Source organism: Neomonachus schauinslandi, chromosome 8 (genome assembly GCF_002201575.2).
Source record: "Neomonachus schauinslandi chromosome 8, ASM220157v2, whole genome shotgun sequence".
NCBI lineage: Eukaryota > Metazoa > Chordata > Mammalia > Carnivora > Phocidae > Neomonachus > Neomonachus schauinslandi.
In genome coordinates, this window is record NC_058410.1 from 24,080,694 (window position 1) to 24,105,711 (window position 25,018).

Below are 25,018 nucleotides of genomic sequence, written 5' to 3' on the forward strand. Positions count from 1 at the left end.
TAAAATGTTTATTGCTGTGGTTTTACTTTAGTTCAATCATCAATGGCTCCTACATTCAATATTTGATAGAGGATATGTAGCTTCTTCTCCATGAAAACAGAAGGGGATTTATTTTTGAGTAGGGAAAGAGTTCTCAGTTTTTTACATACCTTAGCAGCATTATGCTGATTTAAATGTCCTTGTCTTTCTGCTTTTCCACAAGATAAGAGATATATTAGCAAGTAGGAGTGAATGGGGAAAAAAAAATCTTATACAAAAATAGCTACTTGAAGTGCTAAGAAAGCAATTAAACACCTGCCTGATTGAGTGGGAAGCAAATGGGTCTTTCCCACTAGGGTTACAGAGGAGTGAGTAGAAACAAGAGAGATCTGGAATAAAGTGACTATACAGAAGGTTGGAAGACAAAAAAAGGGGAATTCTGAAGTTCTAAGGGAACTCATGCAAGAGAAGAATCCTTTAAGTACCATAAAGGTAGGGAGATGGTATTGAGGCATAGTAAAACCAGATCAGTATGAATGTCAAGGTATACGAAGGTGAATCCAGAATTTTGAAGGTCAGAGTTAATATGAGTGACACTAATGAAGAGAAGGCACCAATCTCAGTTTTTCTCTCAGGGCAGAGTCTATTTTTTCCCTAGATTTTATACTTTGTGATATTTGCTAATAGGTAAAATCTTCAAAGTGTGTGTTAGCATGCCAGAGGGAAAATGAATACCCAGAAAACACATCATAAGTTTCCAAATTTAATGGCATGGAGCCACGTTTTTCATCTGTTTTAAGTTAGGAGGAAGATAAACAAATAAAAAGATAAACGTAAAAAAGAGTCTTAGGTATAATTTAGCGAGTGGCTCTAGAACAGATTAATGGAAATCCTGAAATAACAAGTGTGACTGAGAAAGATCTATTTCACTGAAGCCTCAGCAGAAAAATGATGTGCTTTATTACTTTGAGCAGTGAATATTAATAGTAATAATTCAAACGAGTTGGATGAAATTATTAAACCATTGTCTTTTAGCTCAAATCTATCCTCTGGACTCTATGATGCTGGGGCTGGTACTCTGCACATTAGATTTCTCCTTTCCCTCTTGTCTACTTGCCCATCAGATTGGAAGGCAAGATGAGGGAGAGGGCTGTCCTCTGTCCTGTTTCTTTTCAATACTTGTCCACATTGCCCTAAAATAAGCACTCCCTCCCCCTGGCAGCATTCAGCTCTAGCATAAGGGCTAGAAAATGTGCAGAACTTTTCTCACCAGGGACCCTGTAAAGTGAGGCAGTCATTTGTTCTCAGAGACCTGGACCTCAACACTGTTGGAACCTGTTTTCATATTCTGGGTTCTTGAATCAGCCACATTTTCCTGTATATTTATCCCCCATAGAGGGCCCACTACCTCCTGCAGCCTTACTCTGTGTGGTATCTCAGGACTCTGATTTTTTGATCTTCTTATACTTGTTCAACCAGGTCTTTTTATTGAATCCCCTCTGTTAAATTAACTAGTGAAGGTATTCCTGTTTACATGTGGGAAAAATAGATAAATAGCATTTTACAAATAAAAAAAAATAAACTCTCAGAGTCAAGAATCCAATATAAGAAAAAGTAGAAACTACAAAGGGCAAAGTCAGTAATGTGCCATATTTTCAAATGATGAAGATTTTAGATTTAGAGCATTAGCAAAAACTACTTATTTTTTCATATTCCTTGCTTGTGCTTAATCAGTGGAATGGCATTTTTACATTGAGGAGAGCCAAGTTTCCAAAAGGCTGTTAAAGGTTTTCAAGATTCATTCATTCTGGTTATTACACGTCCAAGCTGCAAGCTCATTTCTCAAAGAAGAAAACTCAATAGATGTCAGTGTTGAGGGGATTTAAAATTCATCCCAAAATTTACGACTCTCACTTCAAGGATGAAAGATGATTTTTGAAGCCAAAGTAACAGAAGAAAAAATACTTGTTTAGGAAAGAATCAAAACAGAGTAAAAGTTTACATTCTTCATAATACTGACCCCCACAGAATAACATAGTTATGCATCACTAGGAGCTTTCTAATTTGCATTCATTGTTCTATTTAAACATGTGTATAATTTTTATAGTTCCAATTGTACTTGGATTTTCACACTATCCTTTATTAAGTTTAATAAATGTTACTGGCTTTTTTAAAGTAAATTTTCCCCATAACTAAAATGTTTAGCTCTGTACCAATTCTATCTAAAGAAGAGAAAGTTGTTATCACATGCCTATATATATTTTTTAATACAATTTCTCTGAGTCATTTAAAGAGTACAATGACTAGGAAACAATCAAGGTCATTCATTCTTGAGACAATCAGAATATTAGAGTCAGAATTACTGCTTTTGTTTGAGGAAGACAATAATCAACATTATCTATAGCATAGTGAATAGTCATACACTTACTTAAAATGAATCTAGATCCCTATTTAATTAGATCCCCACTTGTCCAGGATTTTGCTCTCTGCAATTTCAGATACCCATGTTTTGGAAGAAGATAATCCTCCTTCTGATGTATATAGTAAGAATGTTGAGAATAGCTTAACATCACAGTGCCTGCACCATTCACCTCACGTCATCTCATCGTGTAGGGCTTTTATTACCTCGCATCACCGCAAGAAGAAGGGTGAATATAGTGCAAGAAGATATTTTGAGAGAGAGGGACCACATTCACATAACTTTTGTTATAGTATATTGTCATGATTTTTCTGTTTTATAGTTAGTTTTTGTTAATCTACTGTGCCTAATTTATGAATTAAACTTTATCATAGGTATATATGTATAGGAAAAAACATACTAAGGTATAGAATTCAGTAGTATCTACAGTTTCAGGCATCCACTGAAGGTTTTGGAATGTATGTCCTGTATATAAGTGAGGACTATTGTATTTTCTTAAGCATACCTTTAAAGAAATTTTTGGCGGGAGGGGTCATTGACAATTCATCCCTTTGAAACAAATGTCATCATTTTACCAACAGAGCATCTAACACTTCTGTAATAATTAGCTGTATGAATTTGTACCTACTCTCCTGTGCAGCTAAGAGTGGAAATAATTTTAATATCCATTACAAAATTTTTCCTCAGAGCTCATTGAGACATAAAGGGCGGAAGATTTTTCTACCAATCTTATCTTTCAGTTTTCTACATTTTTACTATGATTATGATTATCAAATCTTCTATGAAGAATAAGATGATTATTAAACCTTCTAAATGAAATTTGAAAAATTAATAATGTCATAAAAAATCTCACCTCAGGCACATTTGTTTTTCCCAATTATTCTTATGTGCTTTTCACCGTAGCCTAATCCTAAAACATATTTTCAATAAAATGTATTTTTTCTATTGTGAACTTAAGTAAAAAAAAAAAATGCATTTTAAAAAAGAGTAATTAAATACACCAAAATGTTAGTGACAACTTTTCTTTCTTGTTGATATTTTTGGCCTTTTCTCTTTCCTGTTTTCCAAGTTCTCTATAATAAATATGCATTACTATTATTATCATGAAAATTCAATTAGTTAAAATGAATCTATCTCATCACTATAATGTTCAACTTGAATAATTGAATAAACTTGAATAATCTTCTGTTCCCTACTATTTTAAGCTTTTTTTGTTTTTGTTTTTGTTTTTTCCTTAGAAAGGTTATATTCTACTAATCTCTCACTTGGTGGTGCTCTCTGAGATACAGACAACATGTCAGGATTTTAGGAGGGGAAATGCCTGTCCAAAAGAAAATAGGATAGATAGAGCCAGTGAAGGCTGGGATTGTTCTCTGACCTCAGAGCAAGTAAACCCCAAGAGAAGGAACAAAGAGAGAGGGTTGGGTGTAAATATCCTACACTGCTGAGCACTCTACAGAAGATTTAGCAAAGCCACTAGGTATCCCTTGAACAAAGGAAGACAAGGCAAACAAAGGCTTCATGTTTCTTCCAGGTACAGGCATACTTTAATATCCCTTCCAAACTAAGTCATTGGTGAAGATAGCCTATGGGAGATTTGTATTCTGCAAAAACACTGGGATGGATGTGAAAGTACAGCAGTTTGGTTAATTTTACATTCTGTATGAAGGGGTCTGCAGTTAGCATTTTCATGGTCACCACATAGCCAACATAGTTCCTTTCCCTAAATCTAGGTTATTTTTAACTCAAATTTGGTTGACCCTTTCTATGGGTCTTTATTATAATTTTTCTTTCCTGCTGATGTAAATGGTCATTCTTTGTTTTATTCAAATTCAACCTATCTCTGTAGGCTCCTTGGCCTTTACATCTGATGTAATGGCTTACATTGTTCATCATATAAAATGCAACATAATATTAAGTGCTGTTTTGTGCTATTATTAATAACGAATTGGTAATAAAGCAATACTTTTACACTGTTTTGGATTTATAACTCTTTCATGTATGTTATTTCATTGGCTATCTTAAAACAAAACCCCTAAAAAAATGCAAATAAAAAAAGGAAACTGAGCTCGAATTCCTTTATTTATGCATGAAGAAAGTTTAAATGACTTCAGATAGGTTAAGTGATTTTACAAGGTCACCAGTTACATAAGATCATAATGATGTATGGTTTATTATTATTGCTCCAGCTAGAGTGCAATTATATTGACCCGCCCTAACTGTAGGAAGGTTTGCCTTCCTTACGGAATGAAAAGACAACAAATATTTATAATACTGTGACAGTATCAGAAGATCTTTCCCATCATCACTTCTGTGAACTTTTAGAAAGAAAAACCAACAGCACATACCCCGTCATTGTTGATAGCGACTTTTCACCACATACATATTACTTTTCTGAGTTCCAAACTTGATGTTAGGCCCAGAATTAAAATTTCTATTTTATGTGTTTCCACTGTATCAGGTAAGATAGTTTATTATGTTCCATAATACAGTAGAGGAAAATCTAGAATGATGCACGGAATAAAGTATATACTCAAAAGTGTTTTGTAAACCAGTAAATGTATGGAATAAATTTGTGGACTAAGGTAGTTTCCGTAGTTTTTCATAATATTTGATAAGTTGCTTTATAGATAGCCCATTACTGCACGTTCAATTTCTTTTGAATGAGTAAACTTACAAAAATATATTTAAATATAAAAGGATGTGGGAGGATTAGATTTAATACTATATCGTTAAATTCTACTTGTAATTAATTGTGGTCGGAAACTGTGGCCAACATAAAACGTATTTCTTTTTGCAAATTATATTCTCTTTGACATTTAATGATATTTTGCTTTAGTTGATGCACATAAATATATATTCCAAATATATTATTATCATTTTAATGTTTTCTGATCTATAAAATTTCCATTTCAGAAATTATTTTGGCATATTTATTTAGTTTTGTAGGTATTATTTCACATTTAATTTAATCCTGAAAGCAAATAACATCTGTGCTAACCATGAGCAACTTCATTTTATTCTGAAATATAGGATTTCAGCTTCTTAAGATGTATATTCAAGTATATTTTATTTTTCATCTTTATCGTTCTCCAAAATGGGCAAGTCTAAGCCTTTGTAAGCTTGTTATTGCCAAGAAGAACTGACAACTTAACTATATTATACAATTCTAGAATCACAATTTCCCTCTCAATATTCTTTAAATAATTCTTCATTTTCAGCTTTAAGATAACAGGTTTAAAGACAGTCTGCTTTTTGTCAATTTTTGGTAACTTTCTTCCCATCTCCTATGATTGTAATTTCTTTCTTAGTATTAGCATTAAAAGTTTTTGCTTTGGGTAAGTAAAATGGATCTCTTTCATCAATTGTGCCTAAAACATGGTACTTCAAAAAGATATAGACTCTTCCTAACTGAAGGAAGACATTTTCCTTATGGAATAAAAAGCAACAAATATCTATCATATTGTTACAGTATCTAAAAATCATCATCTAAAAACTGAAAAATAATCTGGGATGTCTTCTGTAAAGTTTAGAATATTATACTTTATGTTTCTATTCTCTTTTGGTCTCTACAGTTTTATTTTCCTTCTCAGTAATAGAAAAATACTTTAAGTAGAGTTCTCCCTTAAGACTAGTTATTTTTGCTTTCATTGTTTTCACCCTAATATCTTTGTCCTCTGCACTTTGAATGCCATTAGGTTTGATTTCCTAATAATTTAAAATACCACTCTGCCAATTCTAACTTGTCTACATGAGGCTGACTTTAATTATATCTCACATTTCAGCGTTCTGCCATGCTTGCTTTTATCATCTATCTTGCTTTTCATAGTAGCCTCTTCTTTCTTCCTTTTTTTTTTTTTTAACTCATAATGGGACAGTGTTAGCTATCTCTAAGATTAATTAAATTTATTGTGTTTGCTTTTCCCCCTATTTACTCATTCTTGAAAAATAAAAAAAAATATTTGAACTTCAAATTTTCCAAATAAATATTGACTTACATCAATTCTACCTATTTGTCCTCACTGTTGTTGATACTTCTCCTTCCCTTATCAACAAAAAAATCCAGAAAATTAATGTGAGTGGGCCACAGCCCATTCTAGATCTAATAGCAGCATTAAATCTGTTCATCTGTATTCTATTTTGGTTTTTCTTTAGCTTCATTTCTAGTTACTTAACTTTCTAAATTAAGGGTGTGTGGAAACCTGAATCACCTCAGACATGTCAGCATCTCCCAATCTGTTTCTTTATGTCCAGTTATTTCTGAAGGCTTTCTTCTTTGAATGGAGGGAGAAAGACTGAATGGATACTTACCTTTCACCACATGTGTGTATGTAGGTGAAAAGCATGGATGAATGCCCAGGGTTTGGTTCTTAAAGACTGAAAGTCTTTGAGCCAAAGGAACGAGCAAGGTAGAATGGATTGAATGCCTTTTGTTTTCTTTCTGGATGACAGGTCTATTTTGTTTCACATGAAAATCCATGAGTGGGTCACAACTTGTATCGCAAAATTTAACCTCATGGAATTTACAGCTACCAGGATGATCCTATTCCATTCTGTTGCTGGGCTCTGGCAGTCTTTGTTTAAGGTAGAGATGTGGAAGCCCAGCTCTCATTTTGTTTTTATAGGCATTTTGGTTAGAATTTAAGAGAAGTTGCATCAGGCTGTATGCCAGGTATCAATTTAAACTGAGCTCTGAATATTGCTTTCTAAATCTGAAACATAATAAAAGTAGAAATTTCATTTCCAATATTAAGCATAACAATTTTAAATGTTAATACAAAAACATTTAGTAGAATTTTCCTCAGAAATCACGGGAGCATAATATAGTGAATCCATTGTATTATTTGATCTAGATATCTGTTTTACTTAGATCAGCTTTTCAGAGGTAATGAATAAGCTTATCATTGTTGTCTCATCTTCCCCATAATCTTTTATGGGACTGAGTAAGAGGCTTGACAGAAATATGCTACGGTTGAAAGAGTAAATTGACTTTTTGTTGCAATAGTGTTATTAATTCTACATGAAATTCTCTTTTGCTTTACTTTTTAGAATATATAAATAATAGTACATAGCATGTGCTGCTGTTACGTTTTCCTGTTGTTCAACAAAATATATAAATAATATTATAATTTATTTGGTTAAGACCCATTTTTAAAATGTTGTGCTTAGAATTGTCAAAAGCAATTGAAATTGACTTCTTGCCTACCAGAAGCCCACCACCTCCTAACCTTTTTTTAAAGCAATACTAATTACAAGTCATGGCTTTAGGTTTTACAAATTCTTTAAGGTGTACAAATGATTAAATGATTTAACAACAATTTTTCAGGCTTTTGACAAATAAAAACCAAACCAAATATAGAAACACAAAACAAAATACAGTTCTTAGGAAATAAAGAGCCACCAGAATGGTTGATTTATATCTGACCAACAAATTCTTTATTGGGCTCCTACTATTTTACAAATGATTAAGATTTTAATGCAGCATAGTGTGACTTGACCACATGAAAAGATAAATGCATTAAAGAACACCTGACAATTATTAAATTGAATATTTAATAAAGTTCTGAATCTAGAGAATATGACAGTATTAAAATATTTAATCTAAGTCTTCAGATGAAATGATTATGGCAGAACATTATGCATGCACAAAATGCAAAATAGTTACTTTTATTCAAACACCTGTTTAACAGAAATGGCACTTTTACAAAATGAATAGGACTGAAACAGGGATAGTCTTCATTTTTGTTCCTCTGTTCTTTTAAAACTCTTTGGCAATGGGGCTGGGGAGGGAGTGCTTCTCAAGGAAATCAGTGAAGAATGGAGGTGACTTATGTTTCATGTTGCTATTTTATTTGCATTTTCCAGTTAACTCCTTTTCCACTCAGATCTTGCTGTCAGGATGTTTATGTCCCATTCATTGTCATTGACTAACCCACGACCACTTAGCCAGTACTTTTGTTTATGATTTTTTAGGATCTTTTTCTTACTTAAAATTTGTTTTTATAGAAAAATCCATGCATAGTTTTTATGTATTCCATAAAATAACCCTCTTATATAATGTAACTGATTTAATTATTCAGGTCCCCCTAATTAAATCTTAAATATTTTAGATAATTATAGAATATAAGAAATACAGCAAATAAAAGCTTATATTCATAATTGGTAATATTCTTAAAAGATACCTTAAAAACCTATCATAATTTTTGTCTTTCATATTCTCATTTTTCTGAATATATTAAAAAGCAATTGAAATATTTAAAATTATCATGAGATTTGCATGCATATCAGTAGACCTAAACGACTGAAGAACAGATTATTAAGTCTTCTGTTATAATTCAAATATGTCTTGTGCAGAGCTAATGTGCCAGTTTTCATTCTCCACCTAAGTTTGATGCAGATATTATTATTGTTTCTTAAAAAGATAGACTTTTCCAATGAACCGTGAGAGACTGTAGACTCTGAGAAACAAACTGAGGGTTCTAGAGGGGAGGGGGTGGGGGGATGGGTTAGTCTGGTGATGGGTATTAAAGAGGGCACGTACTGCATGGAGCACTGGGTGTTATACGCAAACAATGAATCATGGAACACTTCATCAAAAAAATAAAAAGATAGACTTTTCCATTTTATGTGTAGTAGGCTGAATAATGGCTCCCCAAAAGATATCCAAGTGCTGATCCCTGGAACCTGTGAATGTGCTACAGAAAAAGAGTTTTGCAGATACATACAATTAAGTTAAGGATCTTGAGTTAAGACATTTCTGTCTAATATACCGCTTCCTCTTCTGTCTGTCTCCCTCTGACTCTCTGAGGATACATGTGATTCCATGTAGGACATGCCTAGATATCCAAGATAATCCAGGATATTTAGGATAAAAAAAATATACATAGGCAAGTCCAAAATCTGCAGAGTACAGTGGCAGGCTAGAGATCCAGGGAAGTGTTGATGTTGTAGCTAGAATCCAAAGGCAGTCTGCTGACAGAATCCTTTCTTTCTTGGGAGAAGTCAGTCTTTTTCCTAGTGCTTTCATCTGATGGACTGATTGGATGAAGTCTACCCACGTGATGGTAGGCCATCTGCTTTACTCATTTACTGATTTAAATGTCAAAAATGCCTTCGAAGCAACTTAACCTCATCCTAAAAAATACCTTCAAAGTGACTTACAGATGTGTTTAACCAAATATCTGGGTATCATGGTATACCAAAAGTCATGGTAAAGGCACGTTGAGACATAAAATTTACCATTACAGAAGGCAAATTGACCAACAGGGGAGAGATGAAATGACCACAGACAAAGGAATGATGGCATCTACCAGAAGGTGTAAGAAACTGATTCTTCCCTAGAGCCTCTGGTGGAAGAGCATCTTTCTCCTTCCCTTGATTTCAGCCTAGTGATACTGCTTTGCACTTATGTCAGTCATGTCTCTGAAAGTAGTTATTCCCAGATAGGTTGAATTAGGGCTTAGTGCAGAAAAGTCAAATGAGTGGTGTAGTTGTCATTCATACAATATAAAGGAATCATTTAAAGAATCCCAGTTTTCATATCAGTGAGATCATCTGATACATTTCTCTCTGATTGACTTATTTCACTTAGCATAATACCCTCTAGTTCCATCCACGTTGTTGCAAATGGCAAGATTTTGTTTTTTTTAATGGCTGCGTAATGATAGACATTGGGGAGGTAGGTGCTATGGTGAGCGCTGTGAATTGTGTAAGACTGATGAATCACAGACCTGTACCTCTGAAACAAATAATACATGATATGTTAAAAAAAAAAAAAAAGAAGAAGAAGAAGATAGTAGGAAGGGAAAAATGAAGGTGGGAAAAGGAGGGGGAGATGGACCATGAGAGACTATGGACTTTGAGAAACAAACTGAGGGTTCTAGAGGGGAGGGGGGTGGGGGGATGGGTTAGCCTGGTGATGGGTGTTAAAGAGGGCATGTACTGAATGGAGCACTGGGTGTTATACACAAACAATTAATCATGGAACACTACATCAAAAACTAATGATGTAATGTATGGTGATTAACATAACATAATAAAATAAAATTAAAAAAAAATCCCAGTTTTCTTAAAGAAAATATATAATTATATTAGGTGAAAAAGCACTATCTTCTCAAATTGCATTTTAAATGATTCTCATCGAAGTGAATTAAATTTTCAAAATTATTATTTAAAACATACTTCTAAAATTCACTTTGATTTTGTAACTCACTGCAATGTAAACACAATGAGAACAGGCACTTGCTCTGTTTGGTTCACTAATGTGACTCCATCAACACCCAACAAAGTTTGTCACATAAAAGGAGATTTGTAAAAACTTGTTAAAGAAATAAAGATATATTCACAAATTTTCATTTTCATATATTTATGACATTTTAAATTCTTTAAAAACAAAATGTTCCCCTTATATTCTTTGTGAGAAAAATCCCTCTTAGTTTTTCTTTTAGATTTTACAACAAAAGTATTTATATATGTATATACTTATAAAGCAGATTGTAATTTTATATTTATGATAAGTTTTGAAATGCCAACTTATGTAATATCACTACCAAATAAATTTTATTCCACAAATACTAATGTAAATTGCTTTTGAAACAAACTAGACCATTTAATTTTGGATGATAGCCATGATTTTGGTTAGTATTTTTGTATTTGTCAACGTACCACTTTTAACATATTCACACTTCATAGCTAACTGTAAATAAAGAAGGCTGGCATTTTTTGCTATTAGCCCTAAAACTTGTTAATACAAAATTAATTTGTATCAAAAAATCAATTACTGGGTTCTAAATTTAAACAATTTATTTTAAATTAAAACTGTATGAATGGAAAAGTATTGATGCCTAAAATATTTTTGCTAAATTGTTACATAGAAAATTAATGGAAATGACTTAAAATATATTTTTACTTTGATAAATTTGTTTCTCTATCACTAATATTTTCTTCAGTAATGTGAATTTTAATTTGCATGATTTATCCCACTTTAACATATATTTGCATGATTAATGAATGTTCTGCTGTGATACTCATCCAGATTTCTGAAAAATGTGTTGAATTTATCATGTTATACCAGCATAAGAAGGATGAGAACAGAAGTGTATTCATTTCCTGTGGCTGTTGTAGCAAATTTTGATAGATTAAATGAATGAATTATTAGTAATTTATAATTTTACAGAATCAAAATTATTTTAGGGTAATAGGAAATCTGAATCCGTATGTTTTAAAGAACGTGTCATTTGTTTGTTAAGAAGTTAACTATATTTCTTTATGCTAACAAAGAATAATTCTTAGGAATTATTATTGTCTTAGGAAAAGAACTATTTACAACATCATCAAGCACAAAGAACTTAGGAATAAACTTAACTAAATATGTACAAGTTCTGTACAGTGAAACTACAAAAAATTCCTGAGAGAAAATAAAGGTGAAATAAAAGAGAAACATACTGTGTTCATGGGTTAGAATATTTAACATGGTTGTTAATGTCCAACAAATTCATCTATAGATTCAGTCAGAATTGTGGTATTCTATTTTGTGTGCATTTGCCAAATGGTGTATAAATTTATATGGAAATTCAATGGACTTATAATGGACAAAAATTTTGAAAAATAAAAATAACCATTAAGTTGGAGATGTTAGACGATTTGATTTCAAGATTTACTAGAGAGCTCCCATTAATTAAGATAGCATGGCATTGGCATAGGATAAAAACAGATCAGTTGAAGAAAACTGAGAGTTTAGAAACAGACCCAAATAAAGGTAGTTAATTGATTTTAAGCAAGCATGCCAACCTACTTCAATAGGAAAAAGATAGTCATTTCAAACAAATGGTTGTGGGGCAATGGGCTTATCATATGCAAAAATATGAACTGCAAACCTGACCACATACTATACTCAAAAGTCAACTCTAAATATATCAGAGATCTAGGGTGCCTGGGTGGCTCAGTTGGTTAAGCGACTGCCTTCGGCTCAGGTCATGATCCTGGAGTCTCTGGATCGAGTCCCACATTGGGCTCCCTGCTCGGCGGGGAGTCTGCTTCTCCCTCTGCCCCTCCCCCCTCTCATGCTCTCTCTCTCATTCTCTCTCTCAAATAAATAAATAAAATCTTTAAAAAAATAAATAAATAAATATATCACAGATCCAAAGGTAACAAAAAGATAAAAATGAAAACATATGTTAATATTCACACAAAGACTTAGATTTTAAAATTCCTAGAATTTTTCTTCCAAATGGTAAAAACTGGAAACAATCCAAATGTTTATCAATAGGTGAATGAATAAAAAATCTGCAGTATATACATAAAGTTGAATACTATCCAGCAATAAAAAAAATTGATACATGGAACAATATGGGTGAATCTCATAAATGCTATGTTGCATGAATGAAGTGGTACACTAAAGACTGTATAGCTTAACATTGTTTGTATCAAATTCTACAACTAGCAAACTCACAGTGATGGAACACAGAGGAGTGGTCTCCAGAGTGCAGGAGGAGGGAGGGATTCCCTGTAAAGGAGAACAAGGGAACTTGATAAGGTGATAACAGTTTCCAATAATATAATTATGGTGGTGGTTACACTACTGTGCATGCCAAAATTGTGCAGTTAAAATTTACTTGAAATTTACATACAATTCAATTTACTGTTTAAAAATAAAATAAAAATGTTTAAAAAAAACTTGCCATAAAGACTCAGATGCTTTAAAATATGAGTTGTACTGTCACAGGTAATTCCCATGTAAGAACCGCACAAGTAGCAGGAGAATAAAAAATGTGGGAATGCCCCTCAAATAATTTTATAATGCTAGTAATACACTGATAACAAATCAGATGAGGATAGTATGAAAATATAAGCATAAAGTTGCAATCTTATATTATTCATAAATATAATAATAAACATTCTAAACAAATACATTGGTATAAAGATATATTCAAAGAAAGGAGTTGGCTATTCAAAACTTTTATGGTGTTAAAGAACTAACAAAAGTTGTTATATTAACAGATTAATAAAGAAAAACAAAATCATTTCAGTAGATTAAAAATTACTTGATATGTTTTAATATTCTTTTATGAAATAAAACTCATTTGAAGATATTAATACACTAGAACTTTCTTAAACTGATATTTGATACAAGAAAATTCTTGATAAAACATAATATTCAATGATGAAACTTTAGAAGACTTCTTTTTTTTTTTTAAAGATTTTATTTATTTATTTGACAGAGAGAGACACAGCGAGAGAGGAAACACAGGCAGGGGGAGTGGGAGAGGAAGAAGCAGGCTTCCCGCCGAGCAGGGAGCCCGATGCGGGGCTCGATCCCAGGACCCTGGGATCATGACCTGAGCCGAAGGCAGACGCTTAACGACTGAGCCACCCAGGCGCCCCAAGAAGACTTCTTTTTTAGTCAGGAATAAAACATGCATTCCTGTAATCTGGCCTCATGTTACTATTTCTATTCAATTTTGTAATGAAAATTATAAGGAGAAAAATACATTTTTAATATATAAATATTATATATATATTTATTTAATATATATTAATAAAATAAACCCTATAAAAATTGTAAGGAAAGGAACACAGCAGTCTTAAAAATTTTGGTTGTTTTTCGGGCGCCTGGGTGGCTCAGTTGGTTAAGCGACTGCCTGCAGCTCAGGTCATGATCCCAGAGTCCTGGGATTGAGTCCCACATCGGGCTCCCGGCTCAGCGGGGAGCCTGCTTCTCCCTCTGACCCTCTCCCCTCTCATGCTGTTTCTCTCTCTCTCTCTCTCAAATAAATAAATAAAATCTTTAAAGAAAAAAATTTTTGGTTGTTTTTCAAATACAGCCCTACTATAATCTACAAAGACCATGTTACAAACAATAAAACAGACAAAATAAGACCAGGCATGTGAACCTGGCATCTTGAAGGCTAATGTCTAAGAAACTCCAAACTTAATTAATACATCAACTGGGGATTCAGGAAATGGTGTCAATCTAAAGAAAGATAAAGAAAATGACTAGTGGTATCTAACAGACAATGGAACTACCTCTTCAAATTGATTAAATAAAAAAGCTGTCAATCTGGAGTTGTATAACCACTGAAAATAGCCTTGAAAATGAGTTGAAATAAATACATTTCAATGGAGAAAATTTGTCAGCAGCATACACACACTAAAGCAAATATGAAAGGATATTCTTCTAAGGCCAAATAATAAACCATAAAATCATAGATATATACAGAGAAACCAAAAGCAAGGGAACAGAGCAAACATGAGAATAAATCTAAATAAATATTAATATAAAACAAAAATAATAATATCCTAAGTGGATTAAATACACTTAACAATTTCAACAACCATAATACAAAAACAGAGAGACAAGTAAATACATTTAAAATACTTTTAGTATTTATATTAGGTATAAATAAAGCAAAGCTGTATCTTAAATACTACTGAAAGCAGTAAATCAATGCATAAATAATAGCTCATTGAAAGTAACAGATAACCTTTACCTTTTCATATGCTGAGATACAAGTCTGTATAAACTAAAATGATTTAAATAATAAACAGTAAATGCTCTCATAAAAATTTATTAAATATAAAAACAATATGACATTTTAAATATCCCCCAAACTGAAATTTGGACAATTTAAGATTAAATTAAGAAATGATACTTTTGATTAACCCCTAGAAAGACTGAAGAGGGTGCGTGTGTGTGTGTAAAACTATGTACCAGAACCGTAACAGGGGCTACCACTGACTCGTGGAAATACAGGTGATTTTAACTCTTTCCCCTTATGATTCTTTAGAATCTTATTTTTTTTAATGACCCTGTTTGCATCACCATAAAAACATTTAACTTGTTTCTATTTTGGAAAAAAAAATTAGAAGGAGATGATTCTCCAAAAGCATTCAGCCCATTGCTGGCACCACCCCCATAAACTTAGCCAGATCAGCATTTGTGCTCCTTGAGAATAAATAATGTCTTTTCCTATCTTGTTTACCACTGGAATGCCAGTGCATGAAATAGTGGCTGACACTTTTTAAGTGCTCAATAACTATTTGTGGAATGAATGAGGTGTAATTACAGTTCCTATTAAGATAAAAAATAATGTGTCTTTTGACAGAGATTATAGGCTTCTTGATCAGTGGGAGGAAGGAGACCTAGGTCTTCTCTAATGAATGGTCTGACTGCCCTTGGTACCCTGTATTGGAGTGGCCCCTTTTGGAAGGTTCCTGCCATGTGGGTGGCTAGACCATCACTCTCTCAAGGCCCAAGGCAAACTTGCTAATCGCTTCTTGGTTTTCCTCCACGTTCCTCACCTTTCTTATGTTCTTCTGGCCTTTTGTCCCCTTAAGGTTGTTAATTGAGTTACAATACAATAATTCTCCTTTTAGATACTCTTGAATCAGTTCTATGATTTTTGACAAACATATAAAATCTTATAACCATCCACCAAAATAAAGATAGCATATTTTCATCACCACAGATGAAAGTTTCCTCTTATTCCTTTATCAATACACTCCCCACATTTTCAGTTCCTGGCAACCACTGATTGATGTCTGCTTCTAGAGATTTGCCCTTTCAGATGTTTTATGAATAGAGTAATGCAATTTTAATAGTTTAATAGTTTGGCTTTTTTTTCATTTAACATAATGCTTTTGCGATTTTTCCATGTTATTGTACATATCAGTTGTTCATACTTTTCATTGTTGAGTAGTATTCTATTGTATGGACCATGCACCTGCTGATGGTCATTTATGGGGTTATCCATGCACCTGCTGATGGTCATTTATGGGGTTTCCAGTTTGTGGATGTTATGAATAGAGCTGCTACAAACATTCACATACAGGTCTTTTTATGGTTATATATTTTTTCTTATCCTTGGACAAATACATGGGAGTGGAAACATTTTCTTAAACACTGTACATGTGTTTAACTATACACTACTGCCAGATGTTTTCCAAATTTAGGATAATGTTTACTTCTGGGGAACACTGAGCCTGGGGATCTCCATTGTCATACATAAGATACCTCTTGACTAAAATATTCTATTTATTGACCAGTGAAGTTGTCACATAGACATGTTCTTTATATTTATATGTAACAGTACATTTATGACTTCTTTATTTTTTCACATGTTGTATTTCTTAATTAAAAAAATAAAAATATAAAATAAAATAACAGGTGAGGGGACAAACTAAATCAAGAATGTATGTCCCCAATGAAGTTATGCCTTTACATACTGAAAGAAAAAATTTGAGTTTATCTGTGTTTCCTATCTTGAAGGATTGACTTTTCACAGCTAAGGTTTAATGAATTAGTTAAACCTAATACCCTATTCATATGGCAAACAAAATTGATTGGATGTTTAAAACTATTCCACTCAGCTTTGAATAATAAAAGGATAACAAATAGCAGATTAAATAATGTTATTTGTTCGGGTGTCTATTTTGAGTGATTACAAAGCATGCCAAATATACTAAATATTATCTTGTGATAAATTTTTGGCCATTGCAAATAGAATTGAATGACTGATTATTGACTAGTTAGACTTTTTTTTTCTGTGGATCATTAACTTGTCCCCTATGTGACTTTTGCATCTTTTCAATGAACCATAAGTATATGTTTGGACATTTTAAAAATTCCCAGAGCTGCAATAATATTTTCTGGTTACAAATCCTCAAAACTTATGCCAAGAATTTTTTTTTTTTAAGATTTTATTTATTTATTTGAGAGAGAGAGAATGAGAGACAGAGAGCATGAGAGGGAGGAGGGTCAGAGGGAGAAGCAGACTCCCTGCCGAGCAGGGAGCCCGATGTGGGACTCGATCCCAGGACTCCAGGATCATGACCTGAGCCAAAGGCAGCCGCTTAACCAACTGAGCCACCCAGGCACCCAACTTATGCCAAGAATTTTTAATCCTTCTCTCCACTTTATCAAGTGATGACTTTAGCAGAATCACACTTAAGCTATATAAACTTTTTAGATCTCTTTTTACTTTGTCTTCTTTCTTTCCTTTTTTTTTTTTTTGTTTCAAGTTTTTACTTAAAATCCAGTTAGTTAACATACAGTGTAATATTAGTTTCAGGGTAGAATTTAGTGATTCCTCACCTAAGTATAACACCTAGTGCTCATTGCAACAAGTGTCCTCCTTAATACACATCACCCGTTTAACCTATTCCCCCACCCACCGCCCCTCCAGCAGCCCTCAGTTTGTTTTCTATAGTTAAGAGATTGTTTCTTGGCTTGCCTCTCTCTCTTTTTTTCCCCTATGTTCATCTGTTTCATTTCTTAAATTTCACGTATGAATGAAATCATATGGTATTTGTCTTTCTCTGACTGACTTATTTCACTTAGCATAATATACTCTAGCTCCATCCACGTCACTGCAAATGCTAAGACTTCATTATTTTTTATGTCTGAGTAATATTCCATTTCATATATATACCACAACTTCCTTTCCATTCATCAGCCAATGAGTATTTGGGCTCTTTCCATAATTTGGCTATTGTAGTTAATGCTGTCACAAACATCATGGTGCATGTGTCCCTTTGAATGAGCATTGTTGTATTCTTTAGGTAAATACTTTGTAGTGCTGGATCATAGGGTAGTTCTGTTTTTAACTTTTTGAGGAAACTCCATAGTGTTTTCCAGAGTGGCTGCACCAGTTTGTGTTCCCACCAACAATGTAAGAGGGTTCCTTTTTCTCCACATACTTGCCCACATCTCTTTTTTCCTATGTTAATTTTAGCCATTCTGACAGGTGTAAGGTGACATTTCACTGTAGTTTTGATTTATATTTCCCTGATGATGAGTTATGCTAAACATCTTTTCATGTGTCTGTTAGCCGTATGTATTTCTTCTTTGGAAAAATGTCTATTCATGCCTTCTGCCCATTTCTTAATTGGATTACTTGTTTTTTGGGTGTTGAGTTTGATAAGTTCTTTATAGATTTTAGGTCATAACACTATCAGATATGTCTTTTGCAAATATTTTTTCCCATTCGAAAGGTGGCTTTTTAGTTTTGTTGATTGTTTTCTTCTCTGTGAAGAAGTCTTTTATCTTGAAGTCTCAATAGTTCATTTTTGCTTTTGTTTCCCTTGCCTCCAGAGACATATCTAGAAAGAAGTTGATATGGTCTTTTCTATATTGTTTTAATCAATCCTTGAACATTTTAACTAGTTTGCTATAAACTTCTATTAAATTCTTTTTTTTTTTAAAGATTTTATTTATTTATTTGACAGAGAGACACAGCGAGAGAGAGAACACAAGCTGGGGGAGTGGGAGAGGGAGAAGCAGGCTTCCCGCCAAGCAGGGAGCCTGATGCGGGGCTCGATCCCAGGAGCCCTGGATCATCACCTGAGCCGAAGGCAGACACTTAACGACTGAGCCACCCAGGCGCCCCAACTTCTATTAAATTCTATAACATATTTACTGAGCACCAGCTCTGTGCGTAGTTTTTTGTTAGCCATTATAGGAGCATAAAAGTGAGTTTATAAAAAAAAAAAAATTGTCAAAAAGAGCTAATGTTGTGTCTTAGCAACATTTATGTTGGATTGAACACTGACAAGTATTATTTTTTATATTACTTTGACTAAGTCTCATCAAATATAAATGTTGATAAAACCTTATCAGTTGAGGGCGCCTGGGTGGCTCAGTTGGTTAAGCAACTGCCTTCGGCTCAGGTCATGATCCTGGAGTCCCTGGATCGAGTCCCGCGTCGGGCTTCCTGCTGAGCAGGGAGTCTGCTTCTCCCTCTGACCCTCCCCTCTCTCATGTGCTCTCTCTCATTCTCTCTCTCTCAAATAAATAAATAAAATCTTAAAAAAAAAAAAAAACCTTATCAGTTGAAAAAAAAAACCTTATCAGTTGATGGGTCTACATATTCAGTTGATAGATAAAAGACTCAATCACAGCAGGATGAAAACAAAAGCAAATAAAATTAATTATCTTGAAGAAAAATGCCAAAATACATTATTAACTGAAGCTAATTCATATCAAAGGGGTGACTTTTTTCTTTTTTGATGTTAAAGAGCTCTAATTTCATTTAGAGTCAAATTTATTAGAGATTTATAATGAAATATTTTGAAATAGTAACCCAAACAACAAATTAATGAATGCCTGATAAAAATAAATGGAATTGCTTACCATGTAAATCCCTCTGTGCTCTGACATGAACCTCCTCTCTGGTTTATCATGATTTACTTATTCCTTTTACACAGTGCTTTAACTGAATTGATTTAATGTTAACTATTTAACAACTGAATGAAGGGACCATTTGCCAAACATCAGATTCAGATAAAATGACAAGAACACTTAAATTTATCGTATTTAAAATATTAATTTGTTTACTATTTGTTCAATATTTTAAGATTATAAAAGTATTGTTATTCTCACTAAATAATGCAGTCACTTTCCCCAAAGCCTCCTTAGCTCCCTAATACCTGCAGATCATATCAACAGTGCTTAGCATAATGGTTAAGTCCCTACAGTATTTGATTATTCATTGTATATGTCTTTTAAGCTTCTATTGACATAAGCAATGGTGACTTTCTCTACTTTTATCAATTCTTATCTTAAATCAATATTAAAAACACTAATCAAATGTTACATTTGCCAAAATTCTGCTCCCAGGTTTCTCTCATGTTTTAATCTTTCTTGTTTTTAAAATTTAGTTGTCACATGTTCCTTTTTTTTTAATTTTTAGGTTGTAATGTATTCTTTGGAATAGTTCTAGGAAAAATAACAGTTCAAACTGTGTGGGTTCCAAACATACCTTAATTTTAACATACATATTGATGAGAATGAAAGAAATGTTAATGGCAAACGTAATAAAGTAGCATATAATTCACATCCTTTAGGATGAAATTCTGACTTTATAATAGGAATGATGTAACACCTATAAGGAAATGTTAATCTGATGTTTCAGATATGAATATTTCCTCTTAAGAAACCGCCCCCTTATTACTCTATTTCAGAGAAATAATGTCTTTTTAGTCTTTTTGCCCACCCCTTTGTCGATTCCTAACATCTAACTGTCAAGGAAAGAATTAAATAGGAAACTAATTTTCAGTATTGCAAGGAGATGAAATCTGCTTTTTTTTTATTGCTTTATGGTATCTAAGACATAGCTTTCCACACATTACAATTATGTAGTATTATATCCTTCTTTTGGTTCCTCATTATTCTTTTAAAAAGAATATCCTGATTAAAAGAGAACACATTGATCTGATATAAGGCTAAAAGAGTAAAGTCAATTATATGCATGCCACAGAAAAGGAACTTGTCTTGTAAATCTGATATTAGAAATACATAAATATTCTGAGTCTGTACTACGACCCTGAATTATAAAATAGAATAGCAATAGATTCATACCAAATAATTTTAGAATAAACTGCATACCAAAACAATGTGATAAATAGTTTATTTGGAAAAGTAAATAAGCTCCTGGAACCTGAGTTGAGCAAGCATATATTTTAGAGTTGTAAAACAAAAGTGAAAAACAACTACCCAGGAACGGCCATCCTCCTTGTGTGTAATGTAGTATACACAGCATTTATATTTTCAACCATTCTATTAAAAGATTTAACACATTGTTTCCTTTGAAGGCTTTAGTCATTGTATTTAACACCCTGCCTTTCACACTTCAGCTACAGTATGCAAAATTTTACTCACTGTAATAGAAACCATCAAATCACTTCTCTGTGGGATATAAAACCCACATAGATCAGGTTTCTTGAGTTAACACAGGGTGCAAACATTATAAATGTTCCTCTTTCAGCTTGAGTCACTAATTGGAAAATCCCTGATTTTTCTGGAAACCTTTTTGACTCTCCATGTGAAATAAAATCATATATCTATATATAGAAGGTCAGAAAATGGGTGGAGCAATGCCTCACTGAGAGAGGCCACATCTGGGGAGTGGTTTACTCTGCTTCTTTAATCCAGGTCCTCTTGGCTCTCTCAGGCTCTTTTGTAGTAGGTGGGGTTAAAATGGTGGTGGGGTAGCACACTCCAGTTTGCTTCCACATTTCTAAGCTTCATTATTCTGTTGAGTATCACTGAATACTATGAAATAAGAAAACTGAATCAAAAACTGATGGTTTCTTTACAATGCACATAACCTCTAACATTATACTTAATTTCTAAATAAGCATAAGGAAATGTATGTGCTTGTCATACTTAAGTCAGTCTCTCCAGTGTAAAGAGCCTCATTACCCTAGCAAAGGCTACAAGGTACTTATCGATGGTATCCATTGAAGGTTCCTTTCTGAGCACATACCTTGCAAATACTAATCTGAATGTTTGTACTGTATCTGGATTCATAGTGAGGGTGCTGAAATAGGAGAGAGTATGAGAGAGGAAAAAAAATAAATGAGTTGTTTGCCCTTTTTTTTGACTGTATTATCATTTCCTCCCAGGCCACTGTCTATTTTTTTAATAACAATTTTACTAACATAATTCATGTGGTACAATATTCATCTATTTGAAGTGTACAATTTAATCTTTTTTTTTACATATTCATAGGTATGTGCAACCTTGACCACAGTCAATTTTAGAACATTTTCAGCACCTCACAAAGAAACTCATACCCTTTTTCTGTCATCTCTATCCCCTATTTCCCAGCCCTAGACAACACCAAACTATTTTTTTTTCTCTATAGATTTGCCTCTCATGGACCTTTTTTTTTTTTTTAAGATTTTATTTATTCATTTGAGAGAGAGAGAGAGCACAAGCAGGGGGAGAGGCAGAGGGAGAAGGAGACTCCCCACTGAGCTAGCTGGGAGCCCAACATGGGGCTCGATTCCAGGACCTGGAGATCATGACCTGAGCCGAAGGCAGATGCTTAACCATCCGAGCCACCGCAAGGCCCCTCTCGTGGACTTTCTATATAAATGTGATCATATAACATGTGACTTTTCGGTAACGACCTTTTTCACTTAGCTAATGTTTTCAAGGTCCATTCATGTTGTAGCATGTATCATTACTTTATTCCCATTCCTTTTTATGGCCAAATCATACTCCATTGTATGGCTGTACCAGCTGTTTATCCATTCATGGCTTGATGGACATTTGGGTTACTTCCATCTTTCGTCTATTTGAGTAATGCTGCTATAAACCTTTTTGTACAAGTTTTTGTGTGAACATATGCTTTCATTTTCTTTAGATATATGCTGAAGCATGGAATTCCTGGGTCATATGGTAACTTTATGTTTAATCATTTGAGGAACTGCCAGACTGTTTTCCAGAGTGACTACACCATTTTATATTCTCTCCAGGAATGTCTTGAAGGCTCTGATTTCTTCACATCCTCACCAACACCTGTTATTATCTAATATGATTACAGCCATTCTGTGACTAGAAAGAAATATCTCATTGTAGATTTGATTTGCATTTTCATGAGGACTAATGATGCTGAGCATCTTTTCATTTGCTTATTCAGAATGTGTATATCTTCTTTGAAGAAATATCTGTTCCTCGTCTTTTTATTATTGAGTTGGAACTGTTCTTTGTATATTCTATATACCAGCCCCTTATTGAATGTATGATTTGCAACTATTTTCATCCAATATATGGGTCTTTTCGCTTTCTTGATGGCATATTTTGAAGCATAGAATTTTTAAATTTTGATAAAATCCAGTTTATTATTTGTCATTCATACTTTTGGTGTCATATCTAAGAATCCATTGCCAAGTCCTAGGTCATGAAGTTTAACTTTCTTGTTTTTCTCTGAAAGTTTTACATGTAGGTTGTTGGTTTATTATGAGTTAGTTTTTTACACAGTGAGAGGTGAGGGTCCAATTTCATTGTTTTCTATGTGGGAATTCAGTTGCTTGATTTTTTAAAAAATCTTGCTCTTTCCCCATTTAGTGGTCTTCATACCCATGTCAAAAACCATTTGGCAATAGACACATGGGTTTGTTTCCATATTGTGGGTTGTATTCTGTTGATTTATATGTTTATACTTAAACCACTATGCTGTCTTTATTACTATTGCTTTGTTGTAGACTTTCAAAGTACGAACTATGATTTCTTTTTATATTTTAGATTATTTGTCTGTTCTGGGTCACTTGTGATTTCTTAGAATTTTAGGATTAGCTTTTCAATTTTATAAAGCAGCAATATAGGATTTTGACAGAGACTGCTTTGAAATATATTGATCAATTTGGGGAGTAGTGCCATCCTAACAATATTACCTCTTCCAATTGATGAAAATGGTATATTCTTTCATTTATTAAGTTCTACTTTAATTTCTTTCAACAAAGTATTTCAGTTTACAGGGAAAGGTCTTTCACTTTTTTGGTTAAATATACATTTTATTCTTTTTTTTTCTTTTTGTTGCTATTGTAAGTGGAATTCTTTTCTTAATTTCACTTTCATACTGTTTATTTCAAGTGTATAGAAATTTAATTGATGATTTCGTTTGAACTAGCACCTTTACAACTTTGCTGAATTCATTTACTAGTTATTAGGTCTATTGTCTTTTTGTGGAGTCTTTAGAATTTTCTCTATATAAGATTATGTCATCTGTAAACGGGTATAGTTTTACTTCTTCTTTTCCACTCTCTGGATACTTTATTTCCTCTTCTTGCCTAATTGTCTTGGCTAGAACTTTGTAAAAGTTGAATCGCAGTGGCAAGGATGACATCCTTGTCTTATTTCTGATCTTAGAGGGAAAGCAGCCAGTGTTTTATCAGTAGGTACGGTGTTAGCCACGGGTTTTCATAGATGTATTTCATTGGGATGAGGATGCTCTCTTTTATTTTTAGTTTGGGTGTTTCTATTATGAAGTGACTGTGGAGTCTTTCAGATGTTTTTTTCTTCATTGATTGAGGGGATCATGGGGTTGTTGTTTGCTTTACATATAGTTTCCTTTTCTTTTTTCTAGTGTTTTATTGATTTGAAATTTTTATTCTTGTTAATTTATAATATACAGCTATTAATCTCCTTCTTCACACTGCTTTAGCTACACCCCAAAAGTTTTGAATTTTTTGTGCCTTCATTCTCATTAAAATGACAGTAATTTCTAATTTTCTTTTAGATTTCTTCTTTGACCCATTGGTTATTTAGGACTGTGTTATTTAGTTTTCACATATTTGTGAGGTCCCGAAGTGCCCCAAATTTTTGAGTCCTCCAAATCTCTTTCTCTTATTAATATCTAATTTTATTATATTGTGGTTGGAGAAAATACTTTGCACCTTTTGTAACTTTTAAAATCTATTGAGGTTTGTTTGGAATTTAGTATATGGTCTATCCTGAAGAACATTCCATGTTACTTGAGACAAACATATTCTGTTGCTGTTAGAAGTGTTCTATAGATGTCTGTGAGTTCCAGCTGGTTTATAATGATGTTCAAGTCTTCTATTTTCTTGTTGGTCTTGCCTAGATGTTTCATACATTGAAATCAAAAGTATCAAGCTATCTAACTATTATTGTTGAATTGTCTCTTTGTCCTTTATTTTATCAGTTTTGTTTCATTTGTTTTGGTGTCCTGTTTTTAGTTGCATGTATGTTGATAACTGTTATTATCTTCCTGATGGATGGATGTGTTTGTCATTGTAAAATACTCATCTTTATATAGTATCACTTTTTTTTAAATGTTATTTTGTCTAATATTAGTAAAGCCACTATAACTTTCT